This window comes from Callithrix jacchus, chromosome 6, assembly GCF_049354715.1.
Source record: "Callithrix jacchus isolate 240 chromosome 6, calJac240_pri, whole genome shotgun sequence".
Lineage (NCBI taxonomy): Eukaryota > Metazoa > Chordata > Mammalia > Primates > Cebidae > Callithrix > Callithrix jacchus.
The window spans coordinates 86,118,771-86,140,993 of NC_133507.1; the positions used below are offsets into that span (position 1 = coordinate 86,118,771).

The 22,223-nt window shown below is 39.1% G+C and overlaps 1 protein-coding gene across 1 annotated transcript in view; it reads left to right on the top strand.

Moving 5' to 3' along the window:
- The window catches only part of QTMAN (queuosine-tRNA mannosyltransferase), a 413,460-nt gene that overhangs the window by 85,706 nt on the left and 305,531 nt on the right, over positions 1-22,223 (top strand).

Consider the following 22,223-nt stretch of genomic DNA (forward strand, 5'->3'; position numbering starts at 1 on the left):
TTCTCCCCAGGCTATCCCTCCCCACCTCCACCTCCCACTGGCCCTCCCCTTTTCTCCCCAGTAGACCCCAGTGTTTAGTACTCCCCTCTCTGTGTCCATGTGTTCTAATTTTTCATCACCCGCCTATGAGTGAGAATATGCGGTGTTTCATGTTCTGTTCTTGTGTCAGCTTGCTGAGAATGATGTTCTCCAGATTCATCCATGTCCCTACAAACGACACGAACTCATCATTTCTGATTGCTGCATAATATTCCATGGTGTATATGTGCCACATTTTCCCAATCCAGTCTATCATCAATGGACATTTGGGTTGATTCCAGGTCTTTGCTATTGTAAACAGTGCTGCAATAAACATTCGTGTGCATGTGTCCTTATAGTAGAATGATTTATACTCCTTTGGGTATATACCCAGTAATGGGATTTCTGGGTCAAATGGAATTTCTATTTCTAAGGCCTTGAGGAATCGCCAGACCGTCTTCCACAATGGTTGGACTAATATACACTCCCACCAACAGTGTAAAAGTGTTCCTTTTTCTCCACATCCTCTCCAGCATCTGTTGTCTCCAGATTTTTTAATGATCGCCATTCTAACTGGTGTGAGATGGTATCTCAATGTGGTTTTGATTTGCATCTCTCTGATGGTCAGTGACGATGAGCATTTTTTCATATGATTGTTGGCCTCATATATGTCTTCTTTTGTAAAGTGTCTGTTCATATCCTTTGCCCACTTTTGAATGGGCTTGTTTGTTTTTTTCTTGTAAATCTGTTTGAGTTCTTTGTAAATTCTGGATATCAGCCCTTTGTCAGATGGGTAAACTGCAAACATTTTTTCCCATTCTGTTGGTTGCCAATTTACTCTAGTGACTGTTTCTTTTGCCGTGCAGAAGCTGTGGAGTTTGATTAGGTCCCATTTGTCTATTTTGGCTTTTGTTGCCAATGCTTTTGGTGTTTTGTTCATGAAGTCCTTGCCTACTCCTATGTCCTGGATGGTTTTGCCTAGATTTCCTTCTAGGGTTTTTATGGTGCCGGGTCTTATGTTTAAGTCTTTAATCCATATGGAGTTAATTCTGGTGTAAGGTGTCAGGAAGGGGTCCAGTTTCTGCTTTCTACACATGGCTAGCCAGTTTTCCCAGCACCATTTGTTGAACAGGGAATCCTTTCCCCATTGCTTGTTTTTGTCAGGTTTATCAAAGATTGTATGGTTGTAGCTATGTTGTGTTGCCTCTGATGCCTCTGTTCTGTTCCATTGATCTATATCTCTGTCTTGGTTCCAGTACCATGCTGTTTTGATTACTGTAGCCTTATAGTATAGTTTGAAATCCGGTAGTGTGATGCCCCCCACTGTGTTCTTTTTGCTTAGAATTGACTTGGCTATGCGGGCTCTCTTTTGGTTCCATATGAAGTTCATGATGGTTTTTTCCAGTTCTGTGAAGAAAGTCAGTGGTAGCTTGATGGGGATAGCGTTGATTCTGTAAATTACTTTGGGCAGCATAGCCATTTTCACGATATTAATTCTTCCTAACCATGAACATGGAATGTTTCTCCATCTGTTTGTGTCCTCTCTGATTTCGTTGAGCAGTGGTTTGTAGTTTTCCTTGAAGAGGTCCCTTACGTTCCTTGTGAGTTGTATTCCAAGGTATTTTATTCTTTTTGTAGCAATTGTGAATGGCAGTTTGTTCTTGATTTGGCTCTCTTTAAGTCTGTTATTGGTGTAGAGGAAGGCTTGTGATTTTTGCACATTGATTTTATATCCTGAGACTTTGCTGAAGTTGCTTATCAGTTTCAGGAGTTTTTGGGCTGAGGCGATGGGGTCTTCTAGGTATACTATCATGTCGTCTGCAAATAGAGACAATTTGGCTTCCACCTTTCCTATTTGAATACCCTTTATTTCTTTTTCTTGCCTGATTGCTGTGGCTAGAACTTCCAGTACTATATTGTATAGGAGTGGTGAGAGAGGGCATCCTTGTCTAGTGCCAGATTTCAAAGGGAATGCTTCCAGTTTTTGCCCATTCAGTATGATATTGGCTGTTGGTTTGTCATAAATAGCTTTTATTACTTTGAGATACGTTCCATCGATACCAAGTTTATTGAGGGTTTTTAGCATAAAGGGCTGTTGAATTTTGTCAAATGCCTTCTCTGCATCAATTGAGATAATCATGTGGTTTTTGTTTTTGGTTCTGTTTATGTGGTGAATTACGTTTATAGACTTGCGTATGTTGAACCAGCCTTGCATCCCTGGGATGAATCCTACTTGATCATGATGAATAAGTTTTTTGATTTGCTGTTGCAATCGGCTTGCCAATATTTTATTGAAGATTTTTGCATCTATGTTCATCATGGATATTGGCCTGAAGTTTTCTTTTCTTGTTGGTTCTCTGCCGGGTTTTGGTATCAGGATGATATTGGTCTCGTAGAATGATTTGGGAAGGATTCCTTCTTTTTGGATTATTTGGAATAGTTTCAGAAGAAATGATACCAGCTCCTCTTTGTGTGTCTGGTAGAATTCAGTTGTGAACCCGTCTGGACCTGGGCTTTTTTTGTGTGGTAGGCTCTTAATTGCTGCCTCGACTTCAGACCTTGTTATTGGTCTATTCATAGTTCCAGCTTCCTCCTGGTTTAGGCTTGGGAGGACACAGGAGTCCAGGAATTTATCCATTTCTTCCAGGTTTACTAGTTTATGTGCATAGAGTTGTTTGTAATAATCTCTGATGATGGTTTGAATTTCTGTGGAATCTGTGGTGATTTCCCCTTTATCATTTTTTATTGCATCTATTCGGTTGTTCTCTCTTTTATTTTTTATCAATCTGGCTAGCGGTCTGTCTATTTTGTTGATCTTTTCAAAAAACCAGCTCTTGGATTTATTGATTTTTTTTGGAGGGTTTTTCGTGTCTCAATCTCCTTCAGTTCAGCTCTGATCTTAGTTATTTCTTGTCTTCTGCTAAGTTTTGAGTTTTTTTGATCTTGCTCCTCTAGTTCTTTCAATTTTGATGATAGGGTGTCAATTTTGGATCTCTCCATTCTTCTCATATGGGCACTTATTGCTATATACTTTCCTCTAGAGACTGCTTTAAATGTGTCCCAGAGATTCTGGCATGTTGTGTGTTCGTTCTCATTGGTTTCGAGGAACTTCTTTATTTCTGCCTTCATTTCGTTGTTTATCCAGTCAACAATCAGGAGCCAGTTGTTCAGTTTCCATGAAGCTGTGTGGTTCTGGGTTGGTTTCTGAATTCTGAGTTCTAACTTAATTGCACTATGGTCTGAGAGGCTGTTTGTTATGATTTCAGTTGTTTTGCATTTGCTGAGCAGTCCTTTAGTTCCAATTATGTGGTCAATTTTAGAGTAGGTATGATGTGGTGCTGAGAAGAATGTATATTCTGTGGATTTGGGGTGGAGAGTTCTGTAAATGTCTATCAGGTTTGCTTGCTCCAGGTCTGAGTTCAAGCCCAGGATATCCTTGTTGATTTTCTGTCTGGTTGATCTGTCTAATATTGACAGTGGAGTGTTAAAGTCTCCCACTATTATTGTGTGGGAGTCTAAGTCTCTTTGTAAGTCGTTAAGAACTTGCCTTATGTATCTGGGTGCTCCTGTATTGGGTCCATATATGTTTAGGATCATTAGCTCTTCTTGTTGTGTCGATCCTTTTACCATTATGTAATGGCCTTTTTTGTCTCTTTTGATCTTTGTTGCTTTAAAGTCTATTTTATCAGAGATGAGAATTGCAACTCCTGCTTTTTTTTGCTCTCCATTTGCTTGGTAAATCTTCCTCCATCCTTTTATTTTGAGCCTTTGTGTATCCTTGCATGTGAGATGGGTTTCCTGGATACAGCACACTGCTGGGTTTTGGCTTTTTATCCAATTTGCCAGTCTGTGTCTTTTGATTGGTGCATTTAGTCCATTTACATTTAGGGTTAATATTGTTATGTGTGAATTTGACACTACCATTTTGATGCTAGCTGGCTGTTTTGCCCGTTAGTTGTTGTAGATTCTTCATTATGTTGATGCTGTTTAGCATTTAGTGTGATTTTGGAATGGCTGGTACTGGTTGTTCCTTTCTATGTGTAGTGCCTCTTTCAGGAGCTCTTGTAAAGCAGGGCTGGTGGTGACAAAATCTCTGAGTACTTGCTTGTTCGCAAAGGATTTTATTTTTCCTTTATTTCTGAAGCTCAGTTTGGCTGGCTATGAAATTCTGGGTTGAAAGTTCTTTTCTTTAAGGATGTTGAATATTGGCCCCCACTCTCTTCTGGCTTGTAGAGTTTCTGCCAAGAGATCTGCTGTGAGTCTGATGGGCTTCCATTTGTGGATGACCCGACATTTCTCTCTGGCTGCCCTTAGTATTTTCTCCTTTATTTCAACCTTGTTGAATCTGACGATTATGTGCCTTGGGGTTGCTCTTCTTGCGGAATATCTCTGTGGTGTTCTCTGTATTTCCTGCAATAGAGTGTTGGCCTGTCTTGCTAGGTGGGGGAAATTTTCCTGGATAATATCCTGAAGAGTATTTTCCAGCTTGGATTCATTCTCTTCATCACATTCTGGTACGCCTATCAAACGTAGGTTAGGTCTCTTCACATAGTCCCACATTTCTTTGAGACTTTGTTCATTCCTTTTTGCGTTTTTTTCTCTGATCTTTGTTTCTCGTTTTATTTTATTGAGTTGATTCCCGACTTGTGATATTCTTTCTTCTGCTTGGTCAATTTGGCTATTGAAACTTGTGCATGTTTTGCGAAGTTCTCGTATTGTGTTTTTCAGCTCCTTTAATTCATTCATATTCCTCTCTAAGTTATCCATTCTTGTTATCATTTCCTCAAATCTTTTTTCAAGGTTCTTAGTTTCTTTGCGTTGATTTAAAACATGTTCTTTTAGCTCACAAATGTTTCTCATTATCCACCTTCTGAAGTCTGTTTCCGTCATTTTGTCACAGTCATTCTCCGTCCAGCTTTGTTCCCTTGCTGGTGAGCAGTTTTGGTCCTTTTTAGGTGGTGAGGTGTTCTGCTTTCGGGTGTTTTCCTCTTTTTTACGCTGGTTTCTTCCTATCTGTGTGGATTTATCCACCTGTCGTCTGTGTAGTTGCTGACTTTTTGATTGGATCTCTGAGTGGACACCCAAATTGTTGATGATGGAGTATTTCTGTTACTTGGTTTTCCTTCTACCAGTCTAGCCCCTTTGCTGTATGACTGCTGAGGTCCACTCCAGGCCCTGCTTGTCTGGGGTGCACCTGTAGCGGTTGCGGAACAGCGAGGGATGCTACCAGTTTCTTTTTCTGCTATCTTTGTCCCAGGATGATGTCTGCCGAATGTCAGTCTTATGGATATAGAGGGGTCAGGGAGTTGCTTGAGGAGACAGTCTGTACTTTGTAGGAGCTCAAGTGTGGAGCTGTGAGCTGTGTTGTTCATTCAGGGCTGCTAGGCTGCTATGTTTAGTTCTGCTGCAACCTAACTCGTAAGAAAACCCCTTTTTTTCCTCAGATGCTCTGTCTGGGGTGGGGGGTTGGGGCTTTCCTTGTGCGTGTTCGCCTCGCTGTCCTGCCCAGCTAGGAGGCAGTCTAGTCACTTTTTGCCTGCCGAGGCTCCACCCTGCTGGTGTGAGGTTCGCCCTTTTGCTGCAGGCTCTGCCCTTCTGCTGTGATCTCAGCCCTGTTGCCACAGGCTACGCCCTGCAGCGGAGTCTCTCTGTTGTACCGGGTTGTCTCGGCAACGGCAGGCTGCGTCAGCAATGGGCGTGTACCTCAGTAGGGGCTGATTGCATCGGTAATGGCTGAGGCCCCTCCCCCGCCAAGCTGTGCTTTAAAAAAACCTTTTCACCAGGAGTGTTTGGAATCGCCATTTTGTTTGTCGCACTGCACTCCCCCAAACGCTGAGTCCCTGGGATTTCCTGGGCTGGGTCACTTTTCAAGACCCGTTCAGTCTCAAGTTCAGCCCTCTCGGGTCTTAGTTTGCCAGTTCAACAGGGCACGCGTAACAGTGCGCTTTTGTATGGAGCGCTGTGGAGTGCCTCTGTGCTCCGGCGCGGGCCAGAGCCGCACCGGCTGCTGGCTACGCCAGCGGAGACCTCTGCCTGGCGTCCCACGTCTTTTTTATACCTGGGAATTTCCCTGTTCTGTGGGCAACTAAGATCCGTCTGGAAATGCTTCCCCGACTCACCCTCTTCGTGCATCCAGTGAGAGTTTCAATCCTGGGTTATTCTCACAGCGCCATCTTGAGTCCTCAGTCCTCTTTGTTGCTTTAAAGTCTATTTTATCAGAGATGAGAATGGCAACTCCTGCTTTTTTTTGCTCTCCATTTGCTTGGTAAATCTTCCTCCATCCCTTTATTTTGAGTCTTTGTGTATCCTTGCATGTGAGATGGGTTTCCTGAATACAGCACAGTGATGGGTTTTGGATTTTTATCCAATTTGCCAGTCTGTGTCTTTTGATTGGTGCATTTAGTCCATTTACATTTAGGGTTAATATTGTTATGTGTGAATTTGATACTGCCATTTTGATGCTAAGTGGCTGTTTTGCCCGTTAGTTGTTGTAGATTCTTCATTATGTTGATGCTCTTTAGCGTTTAGTGTGATTTTGGAATGGCTGGTACTGGTTGTTCCTTTCTATGTGTAGTGCCTCTTTCAGGAGCTCTTGTAAAGCAGGGCTGGTGGTGACAAAATCTCTGAGTCCTTGCTTGTTCGCGGAGGATTTTATTTTTCCTTCACTTCTGAAGCTCAGTTTGGCTGGAAATGAAATTCTGGGTTGAAAGTTCTTTTCTTTAAGAATTTTGAATATTGGCCCCCACTCTCTTCTGGCTTGTAGTGTTTCTGCCGAGAGATCTGCTGTGAGTCTGTTGGGCTTCTTTTTGTGGGTGACCCGACCTTTCTCTCTGGCTGCCCTTAGTATTTTCTCCTTTATTTCAACCTTGTTGAATCTGACGATTATGTGCCTTGGGGTTGTTCTTCTTGTGGAATATCTTTGTGGTGTTCTCTGTATTTCCTGCATTTGAGTGTTGACCTGTCTTGCTAGGTGGTGGAAATTTTCCTGGATGATGTCCTGAAGAGTATTTTCCAGCTTGGAATCATTCTCTTCGTCCCCTTCTGGTACACCTATCAAACGTAGGTTAGGTCTTTTCACATAGTCCCACATTTCTTTGAGACTTTGTTCATTCCTTTTTGCGCTTTTTTCTCTGATCTTGGTTTCTCGTTTTATTCCATTGAGTTGATCTTCGACTTCAGATATTCTTTCTTCTGTTTGGTCAATTCGGCTATTGAAACTTGTGCATGCTTCGCGAAGTTCTCGTATTGTGTTTTTCAGCTCCTTTAGTTCATTCATATTCCTCTCTAAGTTATCCATTCTTGTCATCATTTCCTCAAATCTTTTCTCAAGGTTCTTAGTTTCTTTGCATTGATTTAGAATATGTTCTTTTAGCTCATGGAAGTTTCTCATTATCCATCTTGTGAAGTCTATTTCCATCATTTCATCACAGTCATTCTCTGTCCAGCTTTGTTCCCTTGCTGGTGAGGAGTTTTGGTCCTTTCTAGGAGGCGAGGTGTTCTGGTTTCGGGTGTTTTCCTCCTTTTTGCGCTGGTTTCTTCCCATCTTTGTGGATTTATCCACTTGTCTTCTGCGTAGTTGCTGACTTTTCGATTGGTTCTCTTAGTGGACACCTAGATTGCTGGTGATGAAGTATTTCTGTTACTTGGTTTTCCTTCTACCAGTCTAGCCCCTTCGCTGTATGACTGCTGAGGTCCACTCCAGTCCCTGCTTGTCTGGGGTACACCTGTAGCAGCTGTGGAACTGTGAGGGATGCTACCAGTTTCTTTTTTTGCTATCTTTGTCCTAGGATGATGCCTGCCAAATGTCAGTCTTTTGGATATAGAGGGGTCAGGGAGCTGCTTGAGGAGACAGTCTGTACTTTATAGGAGCTCAATTGCTGAGCTGTGAGCTCTGTTTTTCATTCAGGGCTGTTAGGCTGCTATGTTTGATTTTGCTGCAACAGATCTCATTAAAAAACCCCTTTTTTTCTCAAATGCTCTGTCTTGGGGGGTTGGGGCTTTGTTTTTGGATGTCTTTTGAGGTTTCTTGCCCAGCTAGGAGGCAGTCTAATCACTATTTGACTGCCGAGACTCCGCCCTGCTCTTGTGAGGCTCACCCTGTTGCTGCAGGCTCTTGCTGTTCTGCTGGGTTCTCCACCACCGGCTACGCCCTGCAACAGAGTCTCTCTGTTGTAGTGGGTTGCCTCGGCAACGGCAGGCTGCGTCAGCAGTGGGCGTGTATCTCAGTAGCTGCGGGTTTCCTGGGCAACTGCAGGCTGCGTCAGCAGTGGGCGTGTGTCTCAGTTGGGGCGGGTTGCCTCGGTAATGGTGGATGCCCCTCCCCCACGGAGCACCTCAGGGACGGTCTCCACGGCGAGCGTTTGGAATCGTCATTTTGTTTGTCCCACTGCGCTATCCCACACGCTGTGTCCCTGCAATCCCCCGGGCTGGCCCACTGCCCAAGTCCCTTTCAGTCTCGAGCTCAGCCCTCTCAAGTCTCAGGTTGCCGTTTCAACAGGGCACCTGGAGAAGCGTGCCCTGTGGGGATCGCTGGTTAGGGCCGGCCGCCGCCACCCCGGCTGCCGGCTTCTCCAGGCAGAGCCTCTGCCTGGTGTCCCGCGTCTCCTTTATACTTGGGAGTTTCCCCGTTCTGTGGGCAACAAAGATCAGTCTGAAAATGCAGCTTTGACTCACCTCTCCGCGGATTTACCGAGAGCTTAAATCCTGGGTTGTTGTCACAGCGCCACCTTGAGTTCCTCCCCTCCTTGTTTATTTTTAATGTTGATAAACAATTTGAAGAATAAAAGTTTACAGATCCTATTGTTTTTATAGACTCTCATTCAGTCCTTTTTCCATATAATTGTCACTCAGTAGACAGTTTAACCTCAATCTGTGAAAGGCCATTTGCCTCGTCCTTAGGCAGTCCTGCTCGGACCTCTTGGGGATGGGAGAGTGAGGGTGGATAAATAGCTCTTTACTTCATAACAGTCTGTTCTCTGTGACTCCTCTTAGTCATGCATGGTCTATTCTGAAAGTGTCTGAAAAGTAGCAGTTGATCTCATGGATAAAACAGCCCCACTAGAATGGGATATTAGAATCCTTTTATGATTTTTAAAATCAAATGTACTGATTGTTCATACCTTTATATAGAAAAAGAGTTAATCCTTTGCATACAAAAATGAGTGGAGTTTTCTGCTTTTGCCCAGAAAAGTTATGTTTCTTGAATTTCTGCTGTGTCATTTTGAAACTAGTTCTAAATAAAAACCAAACATTATGAAAGTCATATTTGCTCCACTAAACCTTTAAATTTCGACTTCACTTGGAAATCCTACACTCAAAGAGCAATAATCCTAATCTAAATTTATCTATAGGCAAACCCGAGTAACTAATGTTCTATAAACTGAATTCTTAGGAAAATGTCATTTTGGGGTGATGAACATGGATCTGTTAAGAAATCCTGAAGGTCTGCATTTGAACACTGCCCCACTGAAGGCTTCAGACAAAGGACAAAATGTTTCAGGAGTCAGTTTGAGAGATAATGTATGTGAGATGAGACTGAAGAACAATCAGAGCGACCAACCTGCGATCTTATATATGACTATTATCCGTCTCAAAACTAGTCAGTCAATACTCCTTTTTTTAGTTAAAAAAAAGACTTTACTCAAACTGTTTTTGGAATTTCCTCATTTTAGGCGTTTGTCTTTAGAAGCATAGGCATAGTCTATTCAGTCTACACTGAATGGTGAGTTAGAGACTGTCCTGTTTTCAGCAGTCTAAATCATATGCAAGAACAGACATATAGAGTTACCTGTGATACAAAGCAGATTGTACAGCTAGCTGTCCTGATAGTAGCATGTATAAACTTCATTGAGAAGGGAGAGGGAGGAGTTAATTCTGTCTTGGCCATCATTACGTGACACTATTTAAATAGCTCCATGCGTGATGAGTTACATTACAATTTTAATTTTTTTGTGTGTGTTTCTGAAGTTACTGTTTACTTCAGAAAATTCAGAAAACCAAAGAAACATAGAAAAAAATTCTAAAATTACCATTCATATGTTCATGCATATTTCACTATTTTTTCTGTAGCTGTTTTTTGACCTGTCATTTTTTTTTTTGTTTTGTAATATGAACATTTCTCCATGTAACTAAGTATTTTTCTACAACATCATTTAAAATGACTTCATAGTCTTTTTAACGATCACAGATAAAATGTTATTTATTTAACTAGTCACCTATTGATGCACGTTTTTAGTTTGTTTCTGTGTTTTACTGTTAGGAAAAACACTGTCAAAAACATCCTCATGAACATGGCTGTTTCTTTTAAATTAATTCTTATTTTGCCAAAGTAAAACATTGACCTAGTTTAAAATTTGAGACCTATTGGAAAATACAGTGGTGGCTTGGCTCAGTGGTTCACACCTGTAATTGTATCACTTTGGGAGGCCAAGGCAGGTGGATCACTTGAGCCTAAGAGTGGGAGACCAGCCTGGGCATTATGGTGAAACCCTATATCTACCAAAAAACAAAAACGAAAACCCAAAATTAGTCAGGTGTGCTGGCACATGCCTATAGTCCCAGCTACTCCGGTTCGGGGCCTGAGGTGGGAGAATCTCCTGAGCCCACGAAGTCAAGGCTGCAGTGAGCTGAAATTGTGTGACTGCATTCTAGCCTGGGATATGGGAGAGAGATTTTGACTCAAAAAAAGTCCTTTCTCTAGAGGCAACCTTTTATCTGTTTCCTCTAGTCATTATGTATCTCCAATTTGCTAAATTACATATATACACATTTTTGTCTTTTGATTTAATTCATTTTAGACATTGTTGACTTTATATTATGATCTTTGAAGATTTTTCACTATTACACAGCCATCTCTTTTCCTCACATTCCCAATATAGTTAGATTTCAATTTTTGGCTTAGTTTTAGTGTTGCATTATGAACATATTGTAATTCTAATGAAAAGTTTGTTTCTGACTTTTTGTATTTCATGAAGTTAATAATGCCTTGATTTTTCATTTGCTTATTTTTTTTTGTCCCTCTTAATTCTTCCTGTACCTTCTATGAACTACTTACAATTTTCCATAAAGGGAATTACATCAGGTAATAATATTTCAATTTTTTTCTTAAAGACTTTCTTCCAGCAGACTTCCTCCCATCACATTCTCTAGACCTGTCCTCTTCTGGGATTTTTTCTGCTCCTAACCTAGAAACTCCCTTTGCCTTTTCTTGCATCCCATAGTGTTATCCTTCTTTGTCTTACTCTTCCATTTTGGTTTTATATTTCCTGTAGTATTCTTGAGAAAGGTTTTGTGAGAGGAAAATACCTTGATTCAGTTTCCTCACTTGCTTGATAATTTGTTTTAATAATTAAATTCTAAATTGGAAATAAGGTTCTTACAGATTTTTTGACGGAAATGCTTTTGTTCCATTGTCTTCCAGCTTGCTCTTGCCAAGTCCAAGTCTTTTTAATTCCTTTAACTGTATAAGAAAACTAAGCAGAAGAAATGTCTGGGTATAAGAATATATTTTAAAAACTATAAAGATGGGGAGGATGAGGAAGAGATTCAAGGCAGAGGGATTGGAAAAGCCAGGTGACAGCAGATTGTCTGCTATGGTAAGAGAATGAAGGCATCTAAGTCCATGTGAGGAGAGTGTGGGATATAGTTGAGACACAATAAATTGAGGCTCTGTATTGTAGACCTGTAATTTGAAGCCTTAAATTTGTTTTCTAGACATCGTCTCACCTAGTATAATCAGGTATGTGAAACTTTCTTTGACTTATGACAGGCAAAATGAATTGGCTTCGGATTTATCCTCCCTTAATATTAATACTTTCCATGTCATACATGTACACACAACTTTTTACATATCTATATGCCTGTCTCCCCCATTAGACTAGATCTTTGGGGTTGGAGGAAGTGACATAATTAGGTCTGTGTTACAGGAAGCACAGTAGATCAGTTCTTAACATTCCTTGTGGTTGAGATGCCATTGAAAACTGCAGAGTGGATACCAGGAAGAAGGGATTAAAGGGAGAGAGAACAGAAGGTTATTTCAATGCCCAGGTTTGAAGAAATGAGCATATGATGAACTAATCTACTGGGAGAGGGAGGGATACTACCTCAAATAATTATATTCTGATTATTCCCATGAGTCTAATTATTTTTAATTTTAGAAATGCTATGTTTTTATATATTTATTATATATCTTGCTTTAATTTTTTTCCCTTTTTGGTTCATTCCAGCATAGTATAAAACAATTTTAACTCTTGCTTTATTGATTTTTTAAAAGAAGAATTATATTTTGTTTTATACAGTTGACGATTAATAATAATGATCTGAAATACCATCTTAATTTTATTTGGTTAAAGAAAAACACAAATAGAGAATTGTAGATGAAAACAATTGGTATAAATCTTATATTGTCATTTCCTAACATTTTCTTATTCTGAGCAGATTCATTGCTTGAAAATGTTAACTTTGATTTTACCAGAGTCTTTCTTAAATAGATAAAGTTTGAAATATTATGATAACTTTTCATTACTGCTGGAAAATAATGAACTTTCCTACAAACAAGTTCTTTAATGCTTATAAATCCCAAGTGCATGTGAATATCTGTATAGCATGGTCTGAATATTTTAAAAGATGATTTTGTACCAAATTTTGTACAAATTTTCAACATTACAAATAGGGACTTTTCACCAAGATGAAGGATCACTCAGGAAAAGTAAAGAATTAGTTAAAGGTTTTACTTGCATGTTGGTTATTGACTGATTTCTTAAAAGCCAGGCCATATATTTATCCTTAAAAAGACGTACCATAAAACATATCACATATTTTAAAAATAGCATTTCACTGATGAGTCTTTACTTTCCAGGATGCTTTTAGACAGGCTTATGCTTCACTAATGATAGGAGACTAATGTCTTTTGGATATTTTCATGATGCTAATTACAATTTATTAAGCACTTACTTCATGCCAAGCCCTGTGCCAAATAGTGAAGGGACAGTGTTTCATTTAATAATAACCCTATTGGGGTGGGTGTTTATTATTAGACAAGGAAATAGAAGTATAAAGAGGTTACATTTCTTTTCCGAAATCATGCAGCTAGCAGGCAGCAAAACAGGAAACGTTTATCTCTGGTTGGTGTGTCTCTTCATCCTTAAGCTTGCTTCTTTCCAAGTTATAGGAAAAATCTTAAGGAATATTAATCCTGCAAGTGGTATCACATGTCACCGGTTTTTCTTACCTTCCCTGTCATCAGATGACCATTTAATTTACTAATTTCTTATAGTGGCTAATTTCTCAGATTTTTTTTTATACTTGTGAAACTGAATACCCCACACTGTCTACTGTGCTTTCACAAATGAAAATGATATTGCATTATAAGATTATTATTTGTGTTTATAAAAAATTTCTTGTTTAATGAGAATAGCTGTATTTTCTTTGAAAAACTTTCTATACTTATTAAGACAATATTAGTATCCTACTTTAATGTGTATGACTGATAATAGTTTTATGTTACTTACTTATTATATTATTCTTTCACAAACAATACATAGCCTCTCCTAACTGCTGTTTCTCCTTAGTGTTAACTTTAAGAAGTCACACATATTTCTTCCTGAACACCCAACAGTTTGGTATTCTGTCAGATGTTTTGCAGGGCTTTAGCAAATTGTTATAGTGAATGTCTTCAAGAAGCAATACATTAGGCACAGCACTGCAGAGACACCTGTAGAGATCAGCACACCTGCCCTCAAGCAAAAGACAGTAATTAGTTGCTCATCTTCCCTTGCAAACTTCCCCAATGTTGTGGTACATGAAACACATAGATCACAGCAGTGCTGTCATGAGCTCCGCACTGTTGGAGTTGTTTATGCCCATTCAATTTTTAATATTTCTGTAAGACATTTTGATGGGAACCCTGAGCCCAAAGGGATTTGCATGCCTGATCAAACTTGTGATGATTTAAATATAGAAATAAAGAGAAACCTTTGAATTACTTTGACTGTTAACTTTTAGGGGCACGTTCGTGGAAAACATTTACATGATACTTGAGGCAAAGATGTGTTTGATCAACCTGCACAACTTTCTTGTTTTTTGGCAGCAGGTATAGCGCCAGTAAATCTAAACAAGTTCTTTAGTGCTTATAGATCCAAGTGCATGTGAATATCTGTATAGCATGGTCTGAATATTTTAAAAGATGGTTTTGTACCAATCACTTTTATTGAGATTAAACCACTGTCAAGTACCAACCTTTTAGTCCTGCCACATTGTCACGTATAGTTTATATTATTAAAGAATGAGATGATAGGCAATTGAACTTTAGTAAAATACAGTGGAATATATGAATTGGATATATTGGGACCGATAAATTATCACTTGATGTACTTGGATGTCTGTTGATATCATTGTTTTAATTTTAATACTATATATGACCTAGATCCCATCTGGGATAAAAGCCAGTGTTTTACCAGGTGACCTTTCAAGTCATTTCTAACAGCTGGGATTCAGTTCTTTGATATTTGTCTAGGTTATTAATAAACAGCTTCAATAGAGATTCATTACTGTTTCTTAAATATATTGTTTGCAAAATGCTATCATTTTTAATATCATAGCAAATTCAGTTCACATTTAATCTGAGAAAAAATAACCCTTAGTGCCTTGTCATTGAAGCATAGTCTGTTGGCTGTATATATATGTATCTTAAATTGGTTCTTGGAGATAAATGAGCATTATGGAGTTGTCAGATTATAGTAAAACTAAAGAGGAAGATGTTATACAGCATTGGACTGTCATTGACAGAGTTAGAAATTTTAGATGCTAATAAATGCAGTCATCCCATTGTGTCTTGCAGTTTTTGCTCAGTACATAGGTAGAATCTTCCTGTGGGTTTCTGAGCATAGTTTTTTTGATTAGCTATTCAGTGCAAAATGGAATATATGAGGTGAATATTAAAAAACTTATCATGGCCGAGTGTGGTGGCTCAGACCTGTAATCTCAGCACTTTGGGAGGTCAAGGCTGGCAGATCACCTGTGGTCAGAAGTTTGAGACCAGCCTGGCAAACATGGTGAAACCCCGTCTGTCTCTACTAAAAATACAAAAATTAACAGTGCATGATATCGCATGCCTGTAGTCCCAGCACTTAGGAGGCTGAGGCAGGGGAATTGCTTGATACTGGGAGGAGAAGGTTGCAGTGAGCCAAGATCCCGCCACTGTACTCCGGCTTGGGCAACAGAGCAAGACTCTATCTCAAAAAAAAAGAAAAAGAAGAAGAAAAAAAGCTTACCTCTAAATTTTATGTTTGCCTGTCTTTCTTATCCATATTTAAGTCTAAATGTGGATTAACTGGGGATACTCCATTTGTGAGTTGATGATTATGATGCTAGGATGCTAATATAGAGATAATACTCTTAAAAAAAAAAAAGACAGCGTTTTTCTCTGTTGCCCAGACTGGATTACAGTGGTGTAATTTTGGCTCACTGCAAATTCCACCTCCTGGTTTCAGGAGATTCTCAGGTCTCAGCCTCCCAAAGTGCTGGGACTACAGGCACATGCCACCAAGCCCAGCTAATTTTTATATTTTTAGTAGAGACAGAGTTTTGCCATGTTGCCCAGGCTGGTCTTGAACTCCTGACCTCAAGTGATCTGCCCACCTTGGCTTCTCAAAGTGCTGGAATTACAGGCGTGAGCCACTGCTCCCAGCCTCTTATATGATATATGCATAACATTTTGGGTAGCTTATACTTCATTGACTTTCAGGAATTTCACAGCAGTCATCCCTAAGAATTGGTCTGTCTATAGTGGCCTTTGGAATTTCTAATAACCTTATGTTAATGTTGCATAAAACCTTTGGCAGTCTGTTTCTTATGTAAAGCTGCTCCGTGTGCCTGGAGTCAGAAGCTTACTTATCTTTTTATTCTTGGTACCTAGCTTAATGTGATGGGTCAGTGTTGGTTAGATCAGTGGATGGTTGAAAATATTATGTAATGGATATGAATAGCCTGTGGAAATAGTAAAGAGTGTATCACACTTAACACTTTTAATAATAGAAATAACTTTTTCTCTTGCTTGTTTTTTTCTTTTCAGCATAACCCTTGGTTCATATTTTTTCTAGAGTAGGCTCCTATGACTTGATTTTAACCTTACCTCTTTACTATCAGTTCATCAAAAATGTTCTGTGAAAAAAACATTTTATGTTTTTACTATACTAACGGTAAGCTCTTCTTATTCTAAGTCACAATCTGGACCCATTTAACTGCTTTAGCTTTATTTTCTGTTGTCCTATATTCTCTAGCTGTTGTTTCTCCTCCTGTGCTGGAGAAACTTTTTCCTTCTTGTTTCAGGGCAACTCAAACTTCCACTTCCCTGGAATCATGCCTTGGTCTCTGAGCTCCAATCTCATGAACTTCTGAGTTATTTCTGTTTTTCCCCACCAGTTAATGAAATTATATGTGTCACTATGTTTTGCAAAACTGATCTATCTCCAGCTAGCTTATAACTTCATTACTATGATTGTTCTTTTTTTTTTTTGTATTTTAATTCTTTTCTTTCTAGCATATGGTAGAATGGTAAGTACTTTGTAGTCACACAATAAATATTATACAAACTAGGTAATATCTAGCTTTATAGTAGCAAGACAAGCTTCCTCCTAAAGAAAGTAAGAAAGGAAGATGGACAGAAAGTCAAAAAGGAAGACAAAAACAGAAGAAAAGAAAGGAAAGAAGACGGAAGGAAGAACAAAGAAGAAAGGTCAGCAAGAATATTTTGAGGGAAAGAGTAGTATTTCTGGAATTTTAAAAACTTGAATTTAAATTCTGATTCTGTTTACTAGCTTTGTAATATTGGATGAGTTTCATAATATTTGGGTGTAAAATGGCAATCATCTATCTGACAAACTTGTAAGGATTAAATTATATAGTGTATATAAAATACTTATTGGCACACTCTGACACATATCGATGTTAAATAAATGGAGTTGTGGCGCGTGCCTGTAATCCCAGCTACTCAGGAGGCTGAGGCAGGAGAATTGCCTGAACCCAGGGGGCAGAGGTTGCGGTGAGCCGAGATCGCGCCATTGCACTCCAGCCTGGGTAACGAGCGAAACTCCGTTAAAAAAAAAAAAGAAATGGAGTTATTTTGCATGTGAGGAAAGAATTTTAGAGAGCTGACCAAGGGTCATATAGTTAGTAAATTGTGGAGACAGAATTGAAAACCAGGCCATTCTTACTCTAAAGCATTGTTTTTTTAAACGTTAGTGCATTTGGGAATTATCTGAAAGACTTGTTAAAACACTGGGCCCCACTCCAGAGTTTCTGATTCACTAGGTCTGGGGTGAGGCCTGAGAATTTGCATTTCTAACATGTTTCCTGTTGCTGTTACTGGTGCTGCTGGTCCAGAGACCACTCTTTAAGAACCAGTGTTTTCTGGCATATTTCTCAACCCTAGTTGCACTTAAGAAGAAATCATCCTGATTAGCTTCTTTAAATTACTGATGAAACCAGAATCTCTGGTTATGGGGCCTAAGTGTTGTTGATTTTTAGGTTTTTGTTTAAGCTGTCCAGGGGATTCTAGCATGCAGCCAGGGTAGGAAGCACCACTCTGCCTAAGTGAGGCTCTTTGCAGTTTTGTCTTAGAACAAACTGGGTATTAAGTGAAGCGGCTGACCCTGTACCCTCCTGGATGCCCAGTGTTGTTTTTATGCTGTTAGGTTTTAAAACAATTGCTTCAGGGTAGAGTCCTTTCACTATTTTACCTGTTTTACTTGTTTGCGTGTACTGTTTTCATTTCTCCATCTTCACTCTTAGTGTATCCTGAATGCCTTCATCAATCTCTAGGGTGGATTTTATGTTTATATTTGGTGAAAGCAAGTCTTTAGCAATAGTTGACTTGAAGTATAAAGTAAATAAAGGAATATATCTAATTTTTTAAAAAGCAGTCAGATTAACAATTTAATGTACTTTCAGAGTTCTAATTATGGGTTTATTCTTTTTTTCTGAGATGCTTTGGAAACCTTACATTTTGTTTTAGAGGGCGCAGTTATTGGTTAGAGTAGGCAATGATAATTGTGCACCCAGGAGTGTATAAATAAAAATGTAATAGATTATTTGGTAAGTGAGTCATTTTTTCTTTGTATGATTCAGTTGGTAAATATATACAAATCAAGGCATGAAATCATTTACTGGATAAGAGTGGACAAAATACCACATAATTTCATTAACCTTTAAGCAATGAAATTATAAATCCCTATGCAAATATTTAAGGTTATCATTGCCTATCACCCCTTTTGATTCCTACAGACTGTTAATTCTTCTCTGTCCTGCTGAGTCTTATTAAAACTTCTGACTGATGTAATTTTATTAAAAGGTTTAGAATTTACCAATTTAAAACACTTGCTTCACACTATCACCTCTAATTTAACTAGGCCCATTAAACACTGCATTTTGCAAAGGGACAAAGTCAATTGCTGTTTCTTTAAAAAATAATAAATTGAAATGAATTTTAAATTCTACTTAGAGGTGAGCAACTGCTGTATACTACTAGGTCTTTTGATAGCTGATTTGTTCCTTTAGTATGCAAATTTTAGGTTTATAGAGATCTAGTGCTTTTATTTAGGAAATATGCCCAGAGGCTAGATTGGTAGGCTTTAGGGAGATATCTAGTTTGGTGTGAAATAAATAGTTGTTAAAGGATTACATGAATTGGGTCCCAGAAGATGAAGAGTAGAGCTGAGACAGATTGAGGAAAACTGACTGTATTCATTTCATTTGGCTATAAATATCACTGAATTAAAAATGAAGACAATGAATGATGGCAATGCAAAGCAACTTAATGAAAATAAGCCATTTTTTGTGGGTATTCTGAAAAGTTCTATCTTCTGAGCAGTCTAAAGAAAAGAGCTATGTACACCCCTGACCAAAGAAGCTTGGTTCACATCGTTCTGGGAGGCCAGCCTTTTGAGAGATAGTAGCTTTATCAGGAAGGAATGGGTCAATTCCCCTCCCACCCCATCAAGTCAAGTCAGCAGCATCACTTCTGGTTAGGGACATGACAGATGTAGTAGAAAACCTTACATTCAAAAAAAGAGGACTCAGGTATGCTAGCTTAGATTGACAATTGTAGATATTCTGGCTTGCAAATGTTAAATAATAATAATTAAACTTTTAGCTTTGGGAAGTTTAAGAGGCCATACACTCATTTTGTAGCACTGCTCTTTTGGAATCTCTGACTTCCAAACATTTATTTTCCTTAAATAACTGAAAAATAATGAAATATATTCCTATATTGATAGTTTGTAGAATCTACTTTTTTTTTTAAACAGTGCGTATGTCTTTTTGGTGGTCTTTAAACAGTTAGGCCCTCAAGAGATAGAATATTTCAAAGCGTTAGCATTTGAAATGGCCTCTGTATGCCTATTTGTTGTATATCTCTGGTGGTGGAGGTGCAGTGGGCATGAGTGATGATGATGTGTGAAGTTGGGTTGCTAGATTCTTTCATTGAAGCTGGAGGTTTGTAACCTTATCATTAAAGTTTCAAAGAGGTGTGGTGGGTACGTGTGCCAAAGCCACAATCTGGTAGAGTGAGGAATGAGAATAGGTTCTTGCCAGCCTTAGAAATGGTGGTTTTGGTAGAGTGATGGGTAAGGAAGTTATGGTAATTCAAGCATTGAATGGAGGTTCAATTAAAGACAACGAGCTTATATTATTATTTTATGAAGCTTCACAGGGATAGTTGACAGGGTTGGAAGAACTGTGATATTGATGAAGAAGAAGGAACCGGTGGAAAAGAAAGGGAGCAAACGGATAGTGCAAGTTCTTCGAAACGTAATAAAAGCATAAATGAATAGGACTCATTGTATAGGTAGAGGGATTAGTAATGGAAAGGAGAGTCAACCATGAGATAGGAAAGTGTTACAAGACAGGAGAATTTGCATATGTAGAGTGTGGGTTCTTAGTTGTGGGATTTTTAGTTGCAGGCAACAGCTAGTTTGAGATGCCTACAGAGATGTATCACATGCTACTTAATTTGCAGAAGTGCCAAGGAACCAAAGTTGACTTTGAATAGCCAGGAACAGCTCAAGCCATGAGAAACATACCATGATACTATTCTAGTAGAAACTCCACTGCCATTTGCTACTTAGAATCTATAAGATTAGACATCATTTAGTAGCATATCTACATAGTTGTTTCAGAAGAACAAAATACCTTCACTACAAGATTGGAACTCATTTGTAGTTGGCTACTTTCTTGATTTTCTCACTTCTTTCTAAACCTTGAATAGATTTGGTTGAACCTAGGTCTCCTGTGGAAAGCATGATGTAAGAACATCTGGGAAATGTTTTTGAGCTTTGTGAATACAGGAAGTTAGAGTGCATGTTAGAAAGGGATTGGAGTGCAGGCTAGGTAATTCTGGCTCTTGGTCTTTCATGAGCTGCAATCAAGATGTCACCCAGAGTGACAGTCATTTGAAAGTTCGACTATCCTGGAGGATCTGCTTAGAAAATGGCTCTCTCACATGGCTGTTAAGTTGATTCTGGCTATTTGGCAAGATGCCTTGTGTACCTTTCCCTAGGACTGCTTGAGTATCCTCACAATGTGGCATCTGGTAGCTGGCTTCCCTCAGGAAGATCCAAAAGAGTAAGGAAGAAGCTGTAATATCTTTTAAGACAGAAACTATTACTTCTGCTGCATCCTCTTGATCACTCAGGCCAACCCTGATATGAGTGAAGGGATTACACAAAGGCATGAATTCCTTAAGGTGAGGATTACTGGGGGCTCTCTTGGAGGCTGGCTACCTTGTATCCTCTTCTCCCCTTTCTTTGATAGTACATGTTGATCAGATTTGTCTGTAGAAGCAAAAAATGAAATTCTTTTAATAGAATAGAACTTGACAAGAATTTGGATACAAAGTGGTTCTTTGTATTAAGGGTACACAGTGTGCAGTATTGTCAGCCAGTTTTTAAAGAGATACAGAAACACCATTCATTTATTGTTCTCAGATTTAGTCTAAAAGCAGAACTTGTGTCATAACATTACCACTCAATCTAGGTGTGTGTATTTTGAAGTGCAGAGATAATGATGTAGTGATACTGTCTTTTAGAATAGCCATTCTGTCTTCATCTCTGAAATTCACAGGTCTGGCTAGCTGTCCCTAACGCCATTTCCTGGTCTCAACTCTGTAAGACTCTTAGAGACTCTGAGAATGGGAGTGAAGATTTCTGTGACATGCTGGGTGGGTATAGACTGCTCTCTCATGCCTTGGTCACATCTTCTTGTTTATTTTTTCGTGTTATATATTACAAATTGAAATGATACTGCTGATATACTTGTCACCCTGCATCCTTCTCCCATTCGCCAAAGTGAAGCTCCAGCAGAGTAGGGCTTTGTCGACCTGTTCACTACTGAGTCCTCAGCACTGAGTGCAGTGTGTGGTAGATGCCCAGAAGGTGATTGTCTAAATACATTATGTTTTGAGAGAATATATGGTTATTATTTCAAACAGTCTACCTCAAAAGGTAATTTTTCCCTTCTTCTACTTAATTTCTGTCTTTTCAGCCTTTCTCTTATCCACCTCCCCTTCTTTTTTTTTTTTTTTGGTGATACCTCAGTTCAGGATGTTCTCTGTGGCTGTGAGTGCTTTCCCATCTTGTTCACAGTTGGTACCTGAAAGGTTCTCCAACCTTGTTTCTTTCTGATGTAGCCTATTCTGACTCTGGGATTACTATTTAAAGTAACTCTTTTAAAAGAGATATTTGGCTAATCCTGTAATATTTTGTTATGTAAACTCTTTGGGAGCCACATTTCCTATTAATTTGATCACACCTTGTTTTTTGCTTGTCATAAATGGACCTTTTTGGATAAGTCACTGTGTGAGTTCTGACCCTGTCAGAATTGATATTCCTAGAAATCCTGACTTTAATATACACAGAATAGGAAAAGTCATGATAGGCACCCTTGGGTATATATGGTAACATCTTAGTTCTCTTCAAGACTGAACATGGCTTACAGGGATCCCAGGGCTGTATGAGTTAAGTAACAGTTTAAATCTGATGTATGCTCTCCCAGAAAGTAGTGTTCTTAAAGTATTTACCCCAGATCTGCAAGTGTCTGTGTTTCCCTGGGGGGGATCCCCCAAACCTGGAGTGCTCATTCATATGCATTCCAACCTGCCTCTGAGATGTTAGGCAAGCCTCATCAGAGATTCTTGACAGTTTTTTGGACTATGG